We start from the raw sequence: 25,104 nt of genomic DNA on the forward strand, positions 1-25,104 counted from the left end.
CACGAGGTGTTGGGGGAGCTATGTGACATGCGCGCAAAGGGGGGGGACACGAGATGTACTCAGAGGGTGGGGGGAGTGTTGGAAGGGGGGGGTACATGTCATGCATGCAAAGGGGGGGGTGCTTGGGTGAGGGGGCACACACCACGTAAAGGGGGGGTACGCAACATGAGCATAAGAGGGGGGGGGCATGGGGTGTGGGAAGGGGAGGGGGGGGGCACAGGGTGTTTTGGGGGTTGTACGCGACATGCATGCAAAGGGGGGGGGCATGGGGTGTTGGAGGGGGGGGTACGCAACATGCGCACAAGGGGGGGGGGGCATGGGGTGTGGGAGGGGGAGGGGGGGTTGCACGCGGTGTTGTGGGGGGGGGGAGGGGAGTACACAACATTCACACAAAGGGGGGGTGCTAAGAGGGGGGGTATGCGACATGCCTGCAAAGGGAGGGGGGGAGGGAAGAGGGGTATGCAACATGCGCTAGAGGGGGGGAGAGTGTTGGGGGGGAGGATAGGGGGGGGGGTGTCACAGGGGTGTAAAGAATGAGGGAGAGAGATAGGAGACTCAAGTGCAGCTTTCTTCACAACACACAAAAGAGAGAGGACACAAGGTTGGAGGGTGAAGCCTTTCTTCACTTTTGCACACAACAACAATACAATAGAAGAGGGAAATACCCTATATGTCAAAACCTAGAATACGTGGTTCATATGTGAACCCAAACCAAAAACATACGTGGTAGTCTAACTACACCACGAGTACAACTATCATAGGCGGTGACATAAATGATAGTCATCCAGGAGATATATCGGGGGTAGAGCTTGATATCTCAACACTCCCCCTCAAGCTCAAATCCATCTCACGTACACCAAGCAAGCTCCTAAATCTGCGAAGCTTCTCGGTACCCAATGCCTTCGTAAAAATATCAGCCACCTGCTCCTCAGTGCTGACATAGACAAGATCAATCTCACCAGCTAGAACCTTCTCTCTCACAAAGTGATAATGCACCTCAATGTGCTTCGTTCTAGCATGATAAACTGGGTTATTAGCAAGCATGATGCTGCTAATGTTGTCACAATGAATGACAACTGCTGCATGAATTGACTGTCCCATATCTGCAAGTAGCTTCCATAACCAAGCTACCTCACATGCAGCCATTGCTGCACCCCTGTACTCAGCCTCTGTGCTCGACAAGGCAACTATTGGCTGCTTCTTGCTGCTCCAACTGATGGCACCACTCCCAAGGGAAAACATAAAACCACTAGTAGATCTCCTGTCTCAGACACTACCAGCCCAGTCAGCATCTATGTATCCATGTACCTGTAATGCACACCCAACTTCATAAAACAGTCCATAATGCAATGTGGACTTCACATACCGCAGTATGCGCCTAGCCGCATCCAAATGTGGCTTCCTCGGTGCCTGCATAAACTGACTCACCAGCCCCACAGCATAGCTCAAATCTGGTTTGGTTATAGTCATGTAAATCAAACTACCTACTATGCGCCTGTACATAGTAATATCTTCAAGAAGCTCACCTGTCTCTGCATTGAGCTTCACATTCTGCTCCAATGGAACAGAGATAGGCTTACAGCCTGTCATCCCATATTTGGACAGCATATCCAAACCGTATTGCCTTTGCAACAGCCATATCCCACTCGGGGATCTAATAACCTCAATGCCCAAGAAGTAACGCAGCTCTCCCAAATCCTTCATCTCAAATTTCTGCTTCAAAAGCAGCTTCACTTCATTAATGTCTGCATCACTATCACCTGTAATAATCAAGTCATCAACATAGATGACTACAAGCACAATCCCTCTGTTTGTCCTTTTCACATAAAGTGAAAAATCTGAATTGGAAATCTGAAATCCAATAGTGACAAGATATTGCCCTATCTTGTCTGACCATGCCCTCGGCGCCTGTTTTAAGCCATACAAGGCTTTGCGCAAGCTGCATACAAAATCGGGGTGTGAATTATCCTCATAACCTTCTGGCTGCATCATATAAACCTCTTCTTGCAAATCACCATGCAAGAAGGCATTTTTCACATCCATCTGATGCAAAGACCATCCCTTTGCAGCAGCCATAGCAATTACTGCTCTCACAGTTGCCATCCTTGCAACTGGGCTGAAAGTTTCCTCATAGTCAATTCCATATGTCTGTGCAAAACCTTTGGCAACCAATCTTGCCTTGTACCTGCTAACAGACCCATCAGCATTGTGCTTTACTTTGTAAACCCACTTGCAGCCAATAGCCTTCTTATCATGAGGCAAAGGCAAATCCCAAGTGTGGTTTGCATCCAAGGCAGCCATCTCTTCATCCATAGCTGCTTCCCAATTTTTATGCCCTGCTGCATCCTCAAAACATGTGGGCTCTGGCTCCTCTAGAACCTTGACCATATAAGCATAGTGATGTGCTGTATACCCATCATATCTCAGCCTATCAACTGGATACTTAATATGAGTGGACCTCCGTACAACTGGATCAGTTGCAGGAGTCTTTAAATCATGCCTACTTTTCCTTGCACTAGGTGTAACAACAGAGGGAATCCCAAGTTCCTCATCAAGGCTCATTTCAGAGCCACTTGACTCTCCATCAACATGAGAGCTACAGCATACACATCAAACACTGGAATGCTTCTCTTCCCCCTCTCCTTTTCCCCTTGTGTCATAGTCTCCCTCTTCCTTCCCTCCACTTCTAATTCCTTTTTCCCTCCTATGACAACCGTTCGCCCTCATGATCTCCTTTTCTCTATGGCCCTTGGGCGTCGCCATGCTTAGCCTCTAGCCTCTGGTCTCGATTTCTTTTCCGGCTAAAAGATTTGGTGTGGCTGTTGGGATACAAATCTCCACGGCTAGTGGCAAATCTTCTACTCGTATGGGTCACATCTACAAAACTATACCATCTGTGCTCTTTCTAAGCTATTGCGCGTGCATTCGATTCGCGTGTCTCCTGTGCGACAGTTTTTTTTGGGTTGCTGCAACTTCTGGTTGCGGACAGTTTTCTGCGTTCACCCGCGCGACAGTTCTCTGGACTGCTGTGGCTTCTGGTTGCGGACAGTTTTCTGCGTTCACCTGTGCGACAGTTCCGACAGTTCTCTGGACTGCTGCGGCTTCTGGTCGCGAACAGTTTTCTGAGCCCCTGCAAAACTGTAACAGCAGATCCCGCGCCCCCCCCCTCTCTTCCCTTCTTCTTCTCTTTCTCTTCTCCTTCTCCTCTCCTCTCCTCTCTTTTTATTAAAGAGTAGGATTTGAACCCAAGACCTCCCTCTTCACAAAAGAAAGACTTATCATTGGGCCAACAAGTTGGAAGTGGTAAAAATGTAATGATTTTTGTTCATATATTGAAATCGCGGGAACTGTAACTCTCTAACCGTAGGGAGTTTGCTCTTGCTGTAAAAAGCAAAAATACTTCATTTTATGTGCTCTATCCACATCTCTTGCCAGATCGTCGATTCAGAACTTCTCCAAGCTCACTTCACAGATGCACGCCACACGAGAAGGGTAGACATTTATGTCACTTCTCGACGCGTTTAAGGAATTGGTGCCTGTTCCTCCGCACCTTACGGCTACCAATGCACGAGATGTCTTCCTTGATCTTCATGTCGACCTTCAATGGCTGATTGTCCAGTGCATTGTTGAAGGAGATGACGGGTGGAATGATACACCGTGGATGATTCATGGTGAAGAACTACTGATACACTGGGAGGATTTTGATTTTACTTCTACTCATTGTGCGGTGATCGAACTACTTGCTGCTTCAGAGGTAATTAAAACGGTGTCCTTCATTGAAGGGTGGGATGCTCCCCAAGCTTGGGGGGAGATTTGGCGCATCTGCTTGTTGATTCCTGTGGATAAGCTCGTCCTAAATGGTTTATTCACAATCTCATTACAAAGGTTTCTAGGCCTCGGCTATGGTTGGTAATGTTTCGACCAAGGAATCCATTTGTACCTAATCAACCTTTTGTGCCTCATTTCGAGCTTCAAATTGTAATTCTTTTTGGGCTTAAGATAAACTATCAACAAAGGATTGCAAGTTTATTTGGTGCTGAACGTTTGGCTCAAGTGTTGAATTCTCCCCACCCTCTCCTCCTACCTATCTTGGACTACCGAGAAACTTGGGATGCCCGAATTTTAGTCTCGGTGTGATGACATCTTGGATTCTTCAATTTGATGGAGCTTACAAACCTTCGACCAAGGCGGCTGGCGTGGGTGTGAAGCTCACTTCACCGGGTGGTGAGGAGTATTGTTACAGCAAGTCTTCACCCGCAAGTACTTGCAATCAAGCTGAGTACTCGGCGCTCATTTTTGGGCTACAAAAGGCACAAGAACATCATGCCAAGCAATTGGAGGTGCAAGGAGATTCTCAACTAGTGTGTGAACAAGTTAGTGGAAGGTGGAAGGTGCGTAGCAAAGGCTTGGTTCCACGACATCAACAAGCATTGGAACTTTGCAACCAATTTGAAGAGGTAAAAATTCAGCATATCCCTCGAGCTCGAAATCTTGTTGCTGATTTCTTGGCACGTGAAGCTTGTACTTCAATCACGCATGACGGGAGTGGAACCGCCACCCCAACAAAGCCGCAAGCCACGAAGGAGGGTGATCATTTGTAAGGAATGCAAAGGTTGTGGTCATCATGAAACTAAGTGTTGGGCATACTTGATACGAGTTCACTGACTTCGGAAGATCATCAGGAGGGTTCTCAAAGACATTGCTTAAAAGAAGGATGCCAGACCGCACACTCCTTGAAGAAATAGCATGGCAACTACAAGAACTGGAAGAAGCTGAAGGTGATGTGCAAGCTCTCCAACTGTTGACATTTGTCATGGCATTCTTGTTTGCCTTGATGAACAACCTCATGCAACGCTGTGCCTCTAACCCTCGCTTGTAAAGATCGATGTGATATCATGAGGGTTGGTCCTTTTAAGATTGTCTATGTGCTATTCTATGCTGAAGATTCTTCTCGTGTAGTATTTCACACCACACCAATCACACCCTACCCTGCCTATGTGTGCTTTTTGGATGTATCTTCACCCGATTTTCAGTTCAAGCTTCCTCTTACTATTGTCCGTCCATAGATAAGCCCCTCTTTTCCATCTTCCAAGCATGGCTGACATTCCCGTGTTTTGTGGACGGGTGGAAGAAAATCCAAATGAGTATCTTGTGGCCTTCAAGTGCCGTTGTGTTTCTCTCAACTTTCTTACTGAAGACAGATGGCTATTGGTTCTTCCCACATTTCTAGAGGGTTTGGCTCAAGTGTGGTATGAGAAGCAAGCCGAAGACGTTCGCCAAAGCTGGCCAAGGTTGACAGCAGCGATGATTGAGTATTTCGGCAAAGAAGAGGAGCCAGAGAATGTGTACCTGCAGGTGGCAAACTTGAAGTAGTCAGAAGGTGAGACGGCACGTCGATATGTGGATCGAGCGGCTGTGCTCCTAGACCGTTTGATTGCCACACAGGAGGACAATGCCGGATTTTGAGCTAGAATGACTCAGCATATGCTGGGCTACCTTGTAGCAGGAGCCAGTGATGAATTTCGCCTCAAACTTAAATGGGAGAATCCAGAAACTATGGTGCTAGCACATGAGATTGCTCAAAAGTTTGATAAAGTTCAGTCTGACCCCGCTTCAAAGAAGACGATTGTCCCTCTGCAACTCCCTCAATTCCTGCAACAACAACCCGGGGGGTCTAACTCAGGGGCATACCCCCACCCCTCATCAGGGATGTATCCACCGCCTCCACCTCAAATGTATGGTCCTCCCTTAGATGCTTACCCTCAACAAGGTGGATATCCTCACCCTTCGCCTCGAAGATTTCCCCAGCCTCGCCCACGAGCCCCCCTCCTCTCTACTCCCGTGGCCCCTCCAACTAAAGAGGCCCCCCCTGCAATAGAACTTGGAGTCAATGACCTAGCCAAGGCCTTGAATGATCTTCGGCTTGAGATGGTGGGCATCAGAAATCAAGCCAACCGCCCTCCAAGAGACCGTGCTAATGTTGTATGCTACGAGTGCCACCAGAAGGGTCATTATCGCACAGAATGCCCCAATATTCCAAGGGTGAATCTTCTAAGTGAGTCGGGCACTGAGGATTCTGATGTAGAGATCCTTGACCTCGGGAAAAGAAGTCGTGCCACCTCGGACCCCTCTCCAAACCGTGGACCGGGCCGCCCCAGGAAGAAGGTGTCTTTCTCAGGGCCCTCAGATGTTGAGATGGCAGACCCACCAACAGAGAAGACTAAAAGATCTCGTAGGAGTAAGTAGTCACCCTCAGATTTTCCCATCGGCTCGGGGCAAGAGGACTATTCGGTCGTTCAGGACCTTGCTCATCGGTCTTTGAGCATCACACTCCCTCAACTAATAGCATTACGAGAGGTATCTTCTATCTCTGAAGAAATTGATCGGCACCCGCATACAGTAGATGTCATCATAGATAATTGCCGTGTCAAAAATGTGTGTGTTGATGGGGGAGCTGCATGTAATATCATGGTGCCCCGAATCATGAAGAAATTGAATTTGAAATGTACAAGGCGTTCCTCCACTCGAATCAAGGTAGCAGATGGTCGACGACTCGCCACCATGGGAGTCATTGAGGAATTGCCCATCACTGTCAATGGGTTGACCACCACTGTCAATTTCTATGTAGTGGACATTGAAGATATAGGCAGAAGTTACCCAGCCATACTCGGGAGACCATGGTTGAGAAAAAGTGATGCAGTCAGCTATTGGAAGACAGGACACATGTCTTTTGGTGCTTCAGGAGAAGATCCCAGTGCAACCTGGTGCCATGGAACTGGAAGAAGAAGAGGAGCATAACAGTGATACTCTCTCATCCTCAGTGTCTGAGTCCATGGAAGAATCAGACGGGGGGGAGGAATTCTCAGAGGAGGAAGTTTACATGATGGGGGTGTCTCCGACCCTGCCACCTGCAGAAAAGATAACAGCTAGTCCTCAACAGCTCGAATCAATGCTTTCTCCAGACCTCACTCCAAGTGAGAAAGATGAGTTTCTCGAAATGTTCAAAGATTTCCTTGACCTCTTCGCAACTAGCTACCACCACCTTCGCCATGTGACTGCCACATAGAGCACAAGATAGAGCTAAAGCCTGATGTGAAGCTTGTGGCTCAGAAGTATCGGAGATTAGGGCCCCTGCAGACCGATGCTTTGCACTCAGAGTTAAGCTTGTAGAGGCTGGGTTTATTGTTCCGGTTCACAATACTGAATGGGTTTCACCAATGGTAGTCATCCCAAAGAAAAACAACAAGTGGCGGGTCTGCATCGACTATAAGAAGCTCAATGCTGCCACCAAGAGGGATCATCATCCTCTGCCCTTTCAAGACCTCATTCTTGAGAAGGTAAGTGGCCATGAGATGTCTACTTTCTGTGATGGTTACTCTGGATTTTATCAAATCAGAATTGCCGAGGAAGATGTGCTTAAAACCACATTTGCCACACCCTGGGGGACATTTGCATTCAAAGTAATGCCATTTGGCCTCACCAATGCTCCTGCTACCTTTCAAAGATTTATGCAGATGGTGTTTGCTCCTTATTTGGGGGATTTCTTGGAGGTGTTTTTAGATGATTTCTGTATATTCTCGTCACGTAAGGAGCACATCATGAAGGTTAGATTGGCCTTCCAAAGGGTCAATGATGCAAATGGCAGTCTCAACCCTGAGAAATGCACCATTGGAGCCACTCAAGGGAGGTTATTGGGACATGTTGTCTGATCCGAGGGCATCAAGCCTGACCCCGAGAAGGTAGAAGCCATCCTCAAGCTCTCCCTGCCTACAACCAAACGTCAGGTATGCTCATGTGTCAATCTAGCAGGATACTATCGCCGCTTCATTGATCAATATGCTGCTTTGACACGGCCCATGACTATGCTATTAAAAGATGGGGTTGATTTCTCTTGGGATGAGGATTGTGATCATGGGTTTGCACAAATCAAGAATGCTCTGGCTTCAGAACCCATTCTACGCAATCCAGACTGGTGGTCAAAGACCTTCTATATCAATCCTGGGTTTGATGAGCACACTCTGGAAGGTATTCTTCTCCAGCAAGGGGAGGATCGGTTCATGTATCCCGTTCGATTTGCTTCTCGACAATTGCTCGACACTGAGCGACGCTATTCAGAGGCCGACAAGCATGCCTTGTCTTTCGTGTTTTGCATCGAGAAATTTAAGCATTATGTGGCTGGAAAGTCCTTCTTTATACTCACTAGCACTGGTCTTGCAAAGCAGGTTCTTCAATCACCAAATCACATGGGCCGATTGGCCAAATGGTTGGCGGTTCTACAAGAATATGATTTTTCTTTCGAAATTGTAAAAGGGGGTTGTTCCAACTTGAAGAATGCTTTGATTGATTTAGAGGAGTGCCTTGATGTAACCCTTGTAGCAGCCATAGAAGTTGGGGATCCATGGTATGGTGGTATCTACAAGTTTTTGACTGCTTTCTCCTTTCCTTCAGAAAGTACTAGCTATGAGAGAAAGAAGATCCGTAGAGATAGTAGGCGCTACACCCTCCTTGATGGGGTGTTGTACCGTCAAGGCATGGATGGGGTACTAAGACGGGCCATTGATGTAGATGAAGTGCCTAAGGTATTGAAGCATTATCATGATGGATTTTGTGGAGGCCACTATGCCAGTGACTATACAGCTAAGAAGATTTTACATGCTGGATACTATTGGCCGACCTTGTTCAAGGATGTCACTTTGTATTGCAAAACCTGTGAACCATGTCAATTCTTTGGTAGGAAGGATTTGCGTCCCGCGCAACATCACCCAGTGATGTCCATCCATCCGTTTCAGAAGTGGGGAATAGATTTTGTCGGGCCCTTGCCCATGACTGCCCACAAAAAGAAGTATCTTTTGGTAGCCACTCAGTATGTCATTAAGTGGGATGAAGCTATCGCCCTCCCTGCTGCAAATGGCAAGGCAGTTTCAAATTTCATATTTGAACGTATCTGCACAAGGTTTGGGTAACCCATGGAGATAGTATCTGACCATGGGAGTCCATTCTTAAATGAAGCAGTGGAGTTACTCATGGATCGCATGGGTATTGATCATCACACTTCTAGCATCTATTATCCAGCATCCATGGGTCAAACAGAGTGGACCAATGGCCTCCTTTGTAAAACCATGGGAAAAATGGCCGTAGGGAACAGGAGCCAATGGGATCAGAAGGTCACTGAAGCTGTGTGGGCTTACAACATCACTCATAAAACATCTACAGGTCACACTCCTTTTGAGTTGGTGTATGGTACTGAGGCAGTTTTACCACTAGAGATAGAGATTCCGGCCTTGAGATTGGCACAGGAACAGAGGATGACAGAAGATGAACATGTAGAGGCCAGATTGGTACAACTTGAGAAGTTAGATGAAACCCGACGCCTTGCACTACACCAAACAGAGATCCAAAAGAATCGACAAAAGGCCCAGTTGGATGCTAAGATTTGCAAGGGATGGGAAAGACACTTTGCTGAGGGGGATGTTGTGCTATGCTTTGATAACAGATTGGACCACCAAATGGATAAGAAGTTTCTGCCACTGTGGACTGGTCCATACAAAGTCATCAAGGAACGTAGCAATGGGTCTGTACAAGTTCAGGAGCTGCATGAACCATATGGCAAGAAGGTGATCAACAAGCGTTACCTCAAGCCTTTCTATGTGCGTGATGGACCCAGGCATGGAAATGCTGTGCATTCCCTGCCTGGGGGGGGGAACTGTTATGGATAAAATTGTCTAAGGAAAAAGGCATTAACATGTATGTGTTTGTATATGTGGCAATAGTATAATAAACTATGGTGTGCATAGGGCCCAAGGTTGAGGTGGCAGGGCATGACCATGTGCCACCCTTCCATGTAAGAGGACCCATAAGGTGTGTTGTACATAATCCATGATAATAATATTATAAAATGTAAGGTGGCATGGCTCCTCCATGTGCCACCCCTCCACCTAGGCTGCATTTAGTGAGATATGGCTCAAAGTCCATGGGAGAAGCAATATAAAATAGGTGGAGATGGATATTATATTGAGTTATTCCCTCCATATGGGATAGGCCCATGTGGGGGAGGTATAGAAGGTCCAAGAGAGCAAGTTAAATAATGGGGAAAGTAGGATGAGGTGGCAAGATTCCTTGTGCCAACCCTCCACTTGTCCTCCTAGAGGTTTGAACATATTATAAAATTGAAAAGAGACCAAGGGAGTATCATAGACTTGAGATATGGGGCTTGATTTATGTGAAAAATTGAGGCAAAGGGTTGTCGCACACAATTGAGAGTGCGTAACCGCCTAGCCCACATGGGAGACTTTTCCACACACACCATGCATGTGGGAGGATACATTAATAGGGAGAGACCCCCTCTTTTGGCTATAAAAGGAAGGGGCTATTCCTTGATGAGACACGCTCATTCTTATAAAGCCACCTAGCTAGTATTTTGATATTTTCCTCTCATCCCTTCTTTCAAATAAAGTATGGTTCTCTTCCCTTGATGTCTCCATCTCCACATTCCTCCTCCTATCATGTACATGCTTCTCTTCCCCCTCTCCTTTTCCCCTTGTGTCATAGTCTCCCTCTTCCTTCCCTCCACTTCTAATTCCTTTTTCCCTCCTATGACAACCGTTTGCCCTCATGATCTCCTTTTCTCTATGGCCCTTGGGCGTCGCCATGCTTAGCCTCTAGCCTCTGGTCTCGATTTCTTTTTCGGCTAAAAGTACACACGTAGCTAGAAATGCTCAACTAGTGCACAGTCCAACAACACAATGGTGGTTGCAACATGTTTGCACCTTGAATGGGTTCACGGGCCCTCTTTCATGATTGGTTGTTAAAATAGATCCATGCATAAGTGTGATGTTTGGCACCTAAAAAATGGAGGGTGCATTTGTGAGAACTAATGACACATCAAAGTCGATTGAAGGCTCCATCCAATTCCTTCGTGTGCCTAGATTTCGTGCTTAGCCAAAGTCATGCTCATTTGGAGCGTTTGGATTGGCTCTAAGAGTGGACCGACGGACTATAACTCAGGGACAATCGTGATGCATTGGTTTTAAGGGTTAGTGCACACGTAGCACATTGAGTGCCACCACTGGCGCTTCACTTAAGGCCACACGCAAGAAGAGGAAGGAGCACTAGAGCGGCCTCAGGTGCTCAAAAACGCAACTTCGATTTTGAAGGTGTAAAAAGGAGCACCCATGCATAAATCAAGTTTTACAACCAATAGCCAGTCAAAATCTCAGTGGCGGGACAGACAGGTGCAGCAATCGGTTGTAGAGGACACATACTAAATACTCGCTTGAACAAAACTTCTCCCTTTAGAGCCTCCTCAATTTTGCAACCAGTGCACAACTGCTTCGCTTCCAGTCTCGCAATTTTTCTTGCATGTGCACTGGACCTAAGTGAGCGAGAGAATTCAGGGGCAATCGTGATGCGTTGCTCTTTTATCTAGGAGCTTGATGCATTTAAGTGAAGTCTGTTGGCATTAGGGCTCATTTTGGTATCAATCAACTCCCATGCTTCCTTGACCTCAAGCTAGTGGTCTAGTTCATCGACCACTATAACAACAGAACCAACATTTGGTCAATGACGAGGGGTAGACTATGCATTTCCAGCTTAGTATCAAGCATGTATATATATGGTCTCTCTATTATGACTAAACCTTTACTCGAACACCGTGGTCTACAAGCAAAATTAAGCAAGATCATCGACTAGATTGACAGGAAGCAAACATCTGGAATCCAATTGATGACATCAAGGACCCCGCATACGTCAAACCTGCTAGAGTCCTTCGTTTCTTAACAATTTGAAAGGTCTATATGGCTGACCACCACAATATTATCTTGCCAAATCTTCTCCCCATCTATCCAACCCATTTTGATTCAAATCCAACTAGGTAGCCTATTTTTATATAGAGCTCCGATAGTAGTGTGCCAAGCTGGGCAACAAATTGGAAATCCAAAATGATCATGCCCCTTATTTTTCATATGTTGCACAATAATGGCCTCTCCGCACCTTTAGAGAAGCGCACCAAAATTCAAGGCCTCTCCAAGCTGTTCCTATAGCACCACTAGCAACCAAGCCAACAACCACAGTCGGGCCAAGTCGAATCTCCAAAGGAAGAAGAGAGAATCAAAGCTATAGCTCGGTGGACAAACCTCATGATCAAACATTGTGAGGATAAGCCAAAATCCACCAAACTTGTTCTTCAAATCTAGCTCTCAACCTCTCAAGTGGGTAGGAATAGCCATCAAATACTCACACCCCCAATTGTGACCACTAAAGTTCTAGCACAACAACAATAGCATCTAGTGAATGCCATCAGCTGGATCAAAACTTGTTATTTACTTTGATGAACCTTCTAACTCCATACCTCAAGGCCCACCCCACAACATAAGCCAACAAATGGAGGCCTTGTTTTTGACCATCAAGGACAAGGAGCCCATGGAATGCCAACCTACTCCACCAAGTCTTGACAGGATCCACATCACAGAAGCATTGGACCATTGCTCTTCCTCCAACTATAGCTCTCCGGATGAGTACCGAGTGCTCAGAGCCAAGGCCCCATAGAAGAAGACCCTCATGGAAGATCTCTTCATGGAGTTCCTGGTGCATAGCACACACACTACCTTGAACATCTATAAGCGACACTAGGAAGCCACCTCCACTGACCTTACCCTTACCAAGCTCAAGCCAAAACAACTTGGTACAAGAATTACAAAACTAATGCAACAGTATGGTATTCATATAAGCAATTAATGAGACAAACTAAGAGAAAGGGAGCAAGCCAACTGTACTACCACCATTGCACTCGGGGAGCAACTATTTCTACTAGAGGGTGAGCTAGCAGCAGAAAAAGCTCATGCAAATGGGCTCAAATGAAACTGAATTGAGCTCAATCAAAAGTGTTAAGCTAGAAATAATGCAGGATGGGCTCATGCCACCCAACAAAAACTTGCATGCTGAACTGCATGCCCAACACAAATTCTCTCTACAACTACAACACCAGCTCAAGGAGGCTCTCGACCTACCTCAAGAGGAGCCAAAAATTAAAAGTCAACAGGAAAGAATATGATGAGTCCTGCAAGCATCCGTGGATTTAGGCACTCATGCACTAGAACCCCGAATGGTAGAGGACACAATCCACTTTCATGTAAATATCCATAGAGTGTCCTCCACCCAATACACCTCAAACTCACTAGCACCCTCTCTCTTATTTAAATTCTTGGTCCTTCCTTGCCATTCTAGCCATGCCCACCTAATTTTTACCATGGACTTTTTTAGCAAGCACCTCCAATTCAAAAATGATGCCGATGTCAAGCTCCTCCCCTAACACCAAACAATCCTCAATTTTAGATGCTGATGTCACATCATCCAAGAATCCTCAATTTTTCCCTCCGAATAGGACATATTAGAGCTAGTAAAACCAGCAAACCTACCAACGTGGGTCTGTAGTCCACATTCCATGGCCAAAGGCCTCGGATGTTTTACCTCATTTGAAATAACGTTACCCAATATGACCCCTCAAGTATCCTAATTTTGTATTAAAAATTTTTGGAGGCCATGCACTACATGCTCGAGGAAGGTTTAAGTCAATTTGAAACCAACCCTAAGCATCCCAACCCTACCCATCACCCACATCCCTAGCCGCCCTCTAGCTTCCCCTCTAAGAACTTATTTAAATTTTCCAACCCAATCAATCCATGCTAACCCTCTCACTCCTTCCCCCTCCACATATCCCTCTACCTCATTGCCCACCACCTCCACACGCACCCACATACGTTCCAATGACAATGCTATAGGGCTAGGTACTAATACAGCACTCGTTGAATTCACTCCTAATCGAGTCCAAACCTTTTTGCATCATGCACTCTTCTCGATAAAGCCCCTTCCACCAAAATAGTCAATAGAGGAACTTGACCATTTCACAACCGATGGGGACAATCAAGTCAGGAAATTCTTACATGGCCTTCATCGAAAAATCTTTCTAACCATGGTGAGTCTCCAACTACAAAGAGACACGAGGTGGCCATATGTGTGCCAGTCACAAATGCAAATGTTGGAATAAAACTAGCCTAGTGGATCCATCAAAATTTCTAATTGGTATAGACGCTAACATATTCTTGCAAGGCGGACAACCTTATTGCTTAGTGGTGATGTTGATATTGGCTTTAGTAACAACTAAGATAATTGTTACCTTTCGTCTCTTGTGTATTTTAGTTTATATTAATAACTAAATCATCATGCATAACATTGACAGATATTTAATATATATATTTAAAATTCCTCTCATATGAAGAACTTGACAACTTGTGCTTATCACAAGATCAACTAGCCAAATATACCTGTCCTAAATTTGGGCGTTGTTTCTTTGCCTTCATAGGGTGTAGCAATTGCTCTTACCCTAGCCACAGCGTTGGTGGCCTAGTCATGCTAGTTTTTTGGGGCAACTCTTAAAATTTCCTTTAGATTTGAGGCCTATCTAAGCTGTTTTTGAAGGGTGATGTGGCATTTCTTTTTGGAAATTTTTTGCAACATGGAAAGGGCAAAACCCCCTTTGAACGGTGTGGCAGCCTTCAAATTTAAGGATTGTTCCCAAGAGAAATTCCCGATCACTCATGCCATAAAATTGCGCAAATTGCTCTGCAAAAAGGTACGAATTGGATGCACATCACCTACACATGCAAACTGGCTTCGCTCATTGAGGGTTTCTACTTTGGCCAATAAAATGTTCAGTAACAAGATTTATGTGCACGACTGTATCACCCTCAATGATAAGAGGGTACCACCGTGGGCCATGCGTGACTTGGCTCTTACAACAACTTCATGAGCTTCTGTAGGGGAGGCACCATGCACGCAGCTAGGTGTGGCTTAGCTAAGTGCACGATACCTCCCCTACAAAAGCATGTGATGTTGAATACTACAGGGAGAAACAAAGGGAAAAGAGGCAACAGTCCCATACCCCTAGCTCAGTGTGTGGTGCCTCCCCATTATGTTTTTTTCTTTTGCGAAGATACTACAAATATTTATATTTTGGCTTCAGAGTACAAGCTCATGACGATGAATACTACAAGAAGAAACAAAGGGAAAGGGACCCCATTTCCCACAAGGGAAAATGTCAAAATGTATTACAAAGATACTAAAAATATATATTAAAGCAAGGAAATACAAATATCTATGTTTTTGCTTCACGTGTGTCATTCAAGTGAATGTAGAAGCTTATGATGTTGAATACTACATGCAGAAACAAAGGGTAAGGGATCCATTTCCCACAAGGGAAAATGTCCAAAATGTTTTGTGAATATACTAAATATATATATTAAAGTAAGGAAATACAAATACTTATGTTTTTGCTTCAAGTGTGTCTTTCAAGTGAATGTAGAAGCTCATGATGTTGAATACTACATGCAAAAAAAAAGGGAAAGGGACCCCTTTCCCACAAGGGAAAATGGCCAAAATGTCTTGTGATTTATGCTCACATAATTTGTGTGTCAAAGCTTTCGAGAAAAATGTGGTCTTCATAATGAACCTCATATTTCTTGGGATGCCATATGAATATGTTCACATGATCGAAAAACTACAATGCATGTTCATTGCCATTGTTGGATCCAACACTAATGTTCATGTTGCTGCTCATGAACCGACAATGACTAATGAAGATGATGCATGGGATAATTAGTATAGAACCAATGATGTGCTCTATACTAATGAAGATGATGCATGGGATGGTTAGTATAGAGCCAATTATATGTTCTATGATTGGTTTGGTGAAAATGATACCAATGCAGAGGAGACCAAGCTAAAGACAACAATTTTTATATCTAGACTTTTTGGCAGGCCTATAAATTGTGAATTTGCAAGCACTATTTGGGTTCAATGCTAGCATTGTTAAAATAAGTGAAAGCATCTGCCCCCCAAAAAAAAAAGTGAAAGCAATTTTAATATTCACAACTTGCATATCAAATGCAAAAGAAGTTTCCATTTTTGTTTATATGATTTCATTCATGTTTGTAATTTGTTGCATATCAAACCAATACAACACAACAATTACATCAAAAGTAGAAGAAAACTTCATTCTTAACTTCATTAGAGATGGAGTAAAAGCTCCATTAATGTGTGAAAAATGATGTGTTATATATAGGAAATTATGAAGGCTCACAAGTTGTTTAACATGTGGAGATCTCATTACAAAACTATTAGTCAACAATCAATCCTCCACTATGAGACCAAGAAAGGTCTTAATACACTTTTTGTTCATATGGTGCTTGTCACATATTTGGATGCCCAACATTAGCATAATACATGGACTGCCATGCAAAGAATCAAAGCATAAATGAAATATGGTGTATTGTGAGAGATTCCAAAGAACTTAAGTGGTATTTAAAACAAACCCTCGTAATTTAGAACTTATTGTTCATGAATGAGGGTAATTTGTTTGGAGCATGATCATCAAGTGGTGTCTACATGACCAATTGTGCTAATTAACAATGATATTCCATTTATATGGCCATAAGAAAATAGCACTTCTCACGTTGACCTTATTTATTGTTGGAATGCGATTTCCCTGACAATTCGTATATAAATTCTATTTCTAGCAACGTAAGAGTGTGTGTGTGTGTGTGTGTGTGTGTGTGTGTGTGATTAGAGGAGATTTGGGGTCTCAATAGGGCCTCTAATTAGTGTTTCCTAATTTCAAGGGATTAGAGAGGGATTTGAGGTGTACCAATGAGAGTGCTCCTTTGTGTGGGGCAATGGTACATTGAGGTGTACAAAAGGACATGTTGAGCATTTATGGGTGGGGAGACCTCTCACCGATGGTTTAGACCCATAATCTTCACTCCTAACCATTGATCTCATCTACAATCCAAGGGATACATTCAAATTTGTGGTAGAATGCTCCAAGACATTAGATCAAGGTGTAGATCCAATGGATACCATCAAAGGATACAAGAATCAAATCAAAACCCTTGAAAATGGCAAGGATCTAATGGATGAGATCAAAAGAGTAGGGGGATCATTTTAAGCCATCCATCTAGAAATAGATCTAAGGGTGGAGATGTAAGGAAAAGGCATTGGAATTCGAGCAATTGATCTCAAGGAGATCCAAGAGTGGAGATGCAAGAAGAAGGCCCTCAAATCCGCACCATCCAATATGCGCCTGAATCTCAACCGTTGATCTCAATGACTCCATCTACACCCTCAAAAATGCACCTCAATCTAGGCCCTTCATTTGATTCTTTGATCTCCACCATTAGACCTATCCTAAATCTAATGATCCACAACAAATGGCGACCTTTCCCCCTTTATTACACTCTTGTCAGTTTCCGAATCGGAATATCACCCGAGTCCTAACATTTTGGGGAGCATCATTTGACAGGACTGTGCACATGGTGGCAGACTTGCAACGAATCTAACGATGCAAGATCAATGCCGATTTGATCCAAGGGCTCGCGACCAATACTTGATCACAACACTTCAATCAAGCTGTTGATCTAACAGTCCACATGCCTGTCGAGATTTTTGGCCGATCATGCCCACCCGGCTAAAAGGACTAATTAACTAGTACTTTTGGACCACATAGAAGCACTTAGAAGGCATGGAGGAGATATCCCACATGTGAGCAAGCATATGGTTGTAAGTACCCTCACCTATAAAAGGGAGGTTCATTTCAAGTAATATCAATTAAGCACTTTGCCCTATCTCAAGATTCTCTTTATGAGTCCAAGCTAATCTATCTTGGAACCTAATTGACTTGAGGTACATGTCATGAGCACTCTCTTCATCATGTTTCCACACAGGTTCCATCCACCTTAGAGCGCTCCATAGATCCTGAGGCACACATGTTTGTCATGGTATCAGAGCTTAGGTCTAGTCTCCTAGATTAGTTGTAGGCTTGCCTTAGGAGCACATGTTTTTCTCCTAGGTTAGTTTTTTTTTTTTAAGTTTTAGATTGAGAGAATTCCATCCATTGAATGAAAATTCCGTTCATTGCCTTGAGATATTTCCATCATTCGTGATGAGAGAGAGAGAGAGAGTTTCTTTTAGAGATCTATTTTGTAAGATAGATCTATGAGATAGATCTGTGAGGAGTTGTTCTTTTTCTTCTTCTTAGAGAGAGCTTGTGAGAAAGAGAGTCTCTAATTGTTTAGTTTGTTGAGAGCTTTGAGAAAAGTCTGCCACCTAGACCAAGCTGCTACAAAGAGACATGAAGGCTTCCATCCACTAACTTAGTTGCACACAAATGACACCCAACAATGTGACTCACTACGGGCTTCTCTGTAGCACCAACCATCTCGCAAAGAGAGCTCCAACAGCTTCTATGACCACCAACAGCCTCAGCTACAAACTTTGTGAGCAAGCAACCCTTATCATCCACCTTCTGCTCATGACTCACAAAGGTATAGCTCTCAAAGTGACTCACAAGCCACCACCAACAATCTCTGGCAAGCAACAAATGATGCCAGTGTAACCGCAACCCGAATCTACAGCATCAATGACTCCTCTCCCAGCGCCTCATCTCCAACGGCCGGCTCCATCGATGCCCACAGCAATAGCTCCTACAAGCTAGCCCACACACAAACGATGACCACAAGCCTGGCCTCCAACAAAGTAAGCGCCTCTATCAACAATGTTCTTCAAAACTACCATGACACAAAAGCCATCTCCTATGAGCAACGCTTTGTAGTCAACCGCCCTACACACACAAGCTCTGACGCTCAGCCCGAACAACTCCCAAGCGACTTTTGTAGCACTCTAGCCTAGCCCAGTGTGCCATCTATGACCTCAATGACCTCTCCAAAGTTCCATGCTCACAGCGCTCTAACAGCCCGGCTAACTGGATGCTCATCCGACTCCCAATACCTCACACCTTTCACAGTAGCCTGCTTTTGAGAATCCGTTGCTCAAGGGAGCTAGAAAAGAACACTTTGAAGTTCTCAGAGGAGAAGCAACTCAAAACTAGTGGTTGTGGAACAGTTTACAAGGGCAACATGGAGGACGACTCAGTTGTGGTGATCATGAAGCCGAATAGCATCGAACTGCCTGGGGAAGCCGATCGCTTCGTGAACAAGATCATTCTCCTATCCAACGTGAAAGCATAAGGATCAAATGTAGCCCGTCTTCAGCCACAACTTCTCCAAAATAAAAACGAGACATAGCTCATGAGACACAGCTCAGACGATGCCCAGACGACGTTATCCTTCAAGTATCATGATTCAAATTAACCATGGTTGTGTTTACCCAAGTTTAGTTAAAGTCAGCTTGGTCAAGACTTTGCCACATGGTAGATAAGGCTCAATCAAGGTCTAGTTAACCTAACCCACCATGGTTAGAGTTAGGGTTAGTTATGCCACATCAACATGCACAGTCAGTAGTGCCTTCTAAGCACACAGCCTCTTGTTAAGCACAATTTTAATTCTGCATGTGAATCCTTGTGCCACATCATCAAGGCCCCCTCTTCTTCACAAAAATTCGACAAGCCGTAACTTCCAATCCAAGAAGAATTTGCACGCGCTCCAAAAAGGAAAAGTGATAGTCTTTTTTAGCTCTACCCGCCTGTCAGATCAAAATCATTGTATGCAATTAGACACTACCAATAAATCAATTGGTAAGACCTTTGCAACAAAAAATGACAAATCAAAGCATGTATGCACATATTGCTATCATAGGCATGCTGAAAGCACAAGTGCATGAGATGATCATAGCACAGAGCATAGCATCCACACATAAAGCATCAAGGCACATGGAAGAACAAGCACTATTCAGTAAAACATCAATGAAAAGCTACCATTGCGGAAGGATGGGTCACTATCAAAGTGACTGCAGACTGAATGAAGAACAAACCAAAGTGTCACCATTGCAAGAAGTTGGGACACAAGGAAGAAGATTGTAGATTGAAGAACCGAGTAGGTCAACTACACAGCATCGTCATCAAGCCATGAGCCAAAAGGTGACATCAATGGAATGTATTGAGAAACAAAAACCTTGCTAACCTTGCCTATATTTTGTAAATCAAACCTGACCACCTGAGAGTAGCCATGTAAGCATCCAGGGGAGCATTTGATCTTGTTGTAACTCACATCTGACCACCTTGCAGTAGCCAAAGGATCATGGCACCAAGGGGAGGTGTTGAGAGTTGTGGTGCCATGAGCACATGTAGAGCAAAGGTATGAGTAAAGGGCAAGCTGCCACATGGCATGGAGGAGATATTCCACATGTGAGCAAGCATATGGATGTAAGTACCCTCACCTATAAAAGGGAGGTCCATTTGAAGTAATATCAATCAAGCACTCTGCCCTATCTCAAGATTCTCTTTATGAGTCCAAGCTAATCTATCTTGGAACCTAATTGACTTGAGGTACATGTCATGAGCACTCTCTTCATCATGTTTCCACATAGGTTCCATCCACCTTAGAGTGCTCCATAGATTGTGAGGCACACATGTTTGTCAACCTTGACCCTGCGCATAGATCTTAGGAATATTTCGGGGAATATACCGCTGACATGGAGGACCTCCACCAAGGATATTCCCTGTTGTATGAATATTTGCTACGTGTGTAGAAGGCAGGACAAGCTATTATGTAACAGGTTCGTATGCCAATCAAGGTTCGTGTTTTGGCCCAGAAATAAGGTGGATGGCTTGTGGAAAGGAGGTCAACAGTTTGATTCCCGCGGTGGTCTCTGCGTAGTGCAAATCTAGGGGAATATTTGGAGGATAGGTGCAATGTTCGAGTGCAAAACTAAACCATACTTTTGGCATTTGGTTAGGTTAGATAGGCAGCCTACCAGTTAGGTTACTTAACGAGGTAGTTACCCTTAAAGTCAGGAGTGTTAAATGAATGGATCGGCATGTCAGATCTAATGGTCTGTGTCATCATGTATGATCTAAGGTCCCGAGCCTATGCTCAGACATCCAATGGCCAAGTTTAAAAAGAACGGTTGGTGGTGGTGACTTGGAGCCCGCATTCCATCGATGGTTGCATTTAAATCGGGGCATCCGAGAGTGCTAAAGAGGGCGTGCATAATCGTGCGGCTCTTAGCCATAGACCAAATCAAGGGCAATGTTTTAAATCTACTAGATCCAACGATGAAAGGTAGCTCCCATGCCTTAGCCGATTTTAAGAGGTCAAAGGAGCCGAGTTTGTGGTTGTGAGCCTCCAAGAGGAAAGTCAAATGTGAGGTCCAGAAGGAGGCCATCCCACAGAGGGTGGGAGGTTTTTTTTTTTTTTTAAGAGAAGGGATTATCTACCCCTTGTTGAGATATCAAGCTCTACCCCCGATATATCTCCTGGATGACTATCATTTATGTCACCGCCTATGATAGTTGTACTCGTGGTGTAGTTAGACTACCACGTATGTTTTTGGTTTGGGTTCACATATGAACCACGTATTCTAGGTTTTGACATATAGGGTATTTCCCTCTTCTATTGTATTGTTGTTGTGTGCAAAAGTGAAGAAAGGCTTCACCCTCCAACCTTGTGTCCTCTCTCTTTTGTGTGTTGTGAAGAAAGCTGCACTTGAGTCTCCTATCTCTCTCCCTCATTCTTTACATGGTATCAGAGCCTTGTTCGTGGTAAGGAGCTCAAGAAAGCAAGCCAAGTTTGTGGTGTCCTGGTAAGAGGACCAGTGTTGCTTTCCTATTTCGAGTTTGGGAGCAAATCTCTGCAGGTAGCACAGCCAGAAGTGCAGGAGTGCATTGTTTCAGATTGAGAGGCCCTTCGCGGTGTGGTGACTTTATTTTTTTGATTTGAGGCCGTTTCGGGGCCCGTTTTGAAGGCGGAAGTTCTTCGCAGGCACTCAAAAAAAGACCCTGTTTTTCACTGTGCGACCACTGCGCGGCTAGTCGGTGGAAAGGTGCCACAGAAATTGCATCGTATGCCTGTGTGCAGAGATATTGGGAGTTGCAGATTCATGCCTGTTGCCTGTTGATGCAAAATCGTCACTAGGAAGTGACTGTGTGGTGAAATACCACTTTCGTCAGTGTTGCAGATCTGCTCCTGTGAGGCTTTTTGTAGAAGTTTTGCTATTTGCCCTTGTGAGGCATTTGCTGTGTTTACAGGTTGCTATTGCAATTCGTGATTTGTAAAATGTCTGAGAATCTGTCTACCATTGTCAGTGAGAAGCTTGACAAGAACAACCTCCAAGCATGGAAGTTCAGGATGACAAACTTCCTTATGGGAAAGGGAGTTTGGGAGTACATCAGTGGTGAAACTGCAGAACCAGTTTTGGGTGCTGCTCCCACTCCTGCTGAATTGAAGGCCTTTAAGGAATGGCATGAAAAAGCCAGAAAATGCTTGTATTGGCTATCTGTTAGCATTTCAGATTCTATGATTGTGCATATACAAGATGTAGATACGCCTAAGGAGGCATGGGATACATTGGTGAAGCTGTATAGCACAAATACCAAAGCACGAAAGATGCAGCTTAAGCAGGAGTTGCACAATGTGCAAAGGAAAAATATGAATATAAATGAGTATTCCTTGAAGGTGAAAGGCCTTGCAGATTCTCTTGCCTCCATTGGAGCACCTGTTGATGATGAGGACTTAAAGTCCGTGACCTTGAATGGTCTTGGGAAAGATTATGCACAGTTTCGGACATCCATTGGAGTCCGTGAAACATTTCCTGATTTTCAGGAACTTATTGCTCTCTTGCTGAGTGAAGAGCAAAGGAATGGTGGTTCAGCCACCTCAACTTCTCAAGAGACTGCTTTCTACTCGAATACAGGTAGAGGCAGGGGTAGAGGAAGAGGCCGTTTTGGTGGCCGTGCAAGAAATCAGAACCAGCAGCAACAACAGGAAAACCAGTCCTATGGAGGGGGACGTGGTAGTTCTAGAGGCAGGGGGAGCCAAAGAGGCCGTGGTTCATGGCAAAGGAACCAGCAAGTAAATAGCAGCACAGAATGCTATTATTGTGGAAAGCCTGGACACAAGGAGAATACATGCTATAAAAAGCAGAATGACATCAAAAGTGGGAAGTTGCAGCAAAGCAACTATGCATCATCAAGTGGGCATGGTGACGACAGAAATGAGCACCTTTTTGTGATGCAGCATATGGTTAACTCCATGTCAGGAGATGCTGCAGCTTGCAATGATGTTTGGTATGTTGATTCAGGTGCCTCTAACCACATGACCAGTCATGGTGAGTGGTTTCATGATGTTAGAAATTTGGATAAGCCAGGTTATGTTGAAACAGGTGATGATACTGCGCACCCAATTACGCAGGTTGGTAAAGTGCCATTGGCTATGCAGGATGGCAAAACGAAGTACTTGGCAGATGTACTTCATGTTCCAAAAATCACTAAGAACCTGGTTTCAGTTGGCCAAATGGTTGAGCAAGGTCTGCAGGTTAGATTTAATCCTGATGGCTGCTTTGTTGAGGACTTGAAAAATAAGTGCCGCTTGGTTGCAAAAGGCAACAAAAATGGCAGAATGTTCACCTTGGATGTTGATATGCCTGAGGTGAAAGCCGCTATGTTTGCGCATGTTTGCGCATGGGAGAGGTGTCATTGCAGATATTGAGATATGGCACAAGCGCATTGGGCACGTGAATATACAAAGGCTGAAATCTATGCAAACGAAAAACATTGTTGCAGGTTTGCCTAAATTCAGAGTTGAGGGAATGCAAAAGGTATGTGAAGCATGCCAAATGGGTAAGCAGGCCAGACATGCATTTCCCAAAAATGCTAAGGTGAGCAAAAGACCTTTGGAAGTAATCCATTCAGATGTTTGGACAACCAAAGCTGCTTCTATTGGTGGATGCCATTATTATGTGACGTTTATTGATGACTACACTAGGAAGGTGTGGATTTATTTTATGAAGCACAAAAGTGAAGTGTTCAGCCATTTCAAGGCTTTTAAGGCCATGGTTGAAAAAGAGAAAGGTGTGCATATTAAAGTGCTAAGATCTGATGGAGGGGGAGAGTACTTTTCAGAAGAATTTTGTGAATATCTGAAAGAACAGGGAATTCAAAGGAAGTACTCATGCAGGTCTACCCCTCAGCAGAATGGGGTTGCAGAAAGGAAGAACAGGCATATTGCAGAAGTAGGACGGGCAATCCTAAATGAGAAAAACATGCCTGATTACTTTTGGGCTGAAGCGGTAGCAACTGCTGTTTATATTATGAATAGAACCCCCACTGCAGCTGTCCATGGCATGACGCCTGAAGAAATGTATACAGGCCAAAAACCAGATATTTCTCACTTGAAGGTATTTGGTTGCATAGCTTATGTTCATGTTCCTGATGAGAAGAGAACAAAGCTGGATCCAAAGGCAGAAAAATGCATCTTTATTGGATATGCTCTGCACCAGAAAGGGTATCGCTGTTATAACCCTTCCACCCGCAAAATGCAAGTGAGCAGAGATGTTGTTTTTGATGAAATGAGTAGTTGGTATGCACCAACTGTTATGGTAGGAGATGCAGATGCAGGAAATGGGAATGCTGCAATAAATGCAGAGCAGCAATCTCAAGCCTTGAGTGGACCCAGAGAGTCCTCTACTAGTGGATCTAATGCATGGACAGGGAGATTGAGATCTAGTGAATCGTCACATGGCAGTCCTGATAGTGTTGTGTAGGTATCACATCAGGACTTTAGATCAGAGTCTTGATGCCCCAAAGCAAGTTAGTGTTAATGTTGAGGAACTTCTTAAAGGTGCAAGAGAGGTTACCTCTATCAACAGACATCATGGTCTTTAATTATTTAAGGCCGGATGGGATGAGGTAAGTAAGTGATGAAAGTATGCAATTATGGACAATTGGTGACCTAGAAAAAGCTATGGTGGTGTGCTTTGTAATTGCACATGAGAAAGGAAAGGGTGTTGAAAAACATAGGGAAGGTCAAAGTCATCAAGGTTTTTTTCTAATGGATGTAAGTGTATCAAAAGAAGCTTTTGAAAGAGGTGAAAATTCAAGGGAATTTATTCTATTTATGGCTAGTTCTTGAACTAGAAACTTGTAGAGAACGACTAGTTCTATTTATGGCGAGTTCTTGAACTAGAACCTTGTACAGAATGACAAGAGCTTGAGTGGCTTTGTCACGGCGAGTGATCTAAACATGGTTCGAGAGCCAACTTCTTTCTTTAAGGAGTGAATTTTCATCTAAGTTAGATTTTTGGATTTCGACTTGGGGAAACTGT

This window comes from Dipteris shenzhenensis, chromosome 23 (genome assembly GCF_047967505.1).
Source record: "Dipteris shenzhenensis isolate YYH24624 ecotype China chromosome 23, Dip_SZ_1.0, whole genome shotgun sequence".
In the NCBI taxonomy this organism is placed as follows: Eukaryota; Viridiplantae; Streptophyta; class Polypodiopsida; order Gleicheniales; family Dipteridaceae; genus Dipteris; species Dipteris shenzhenensis.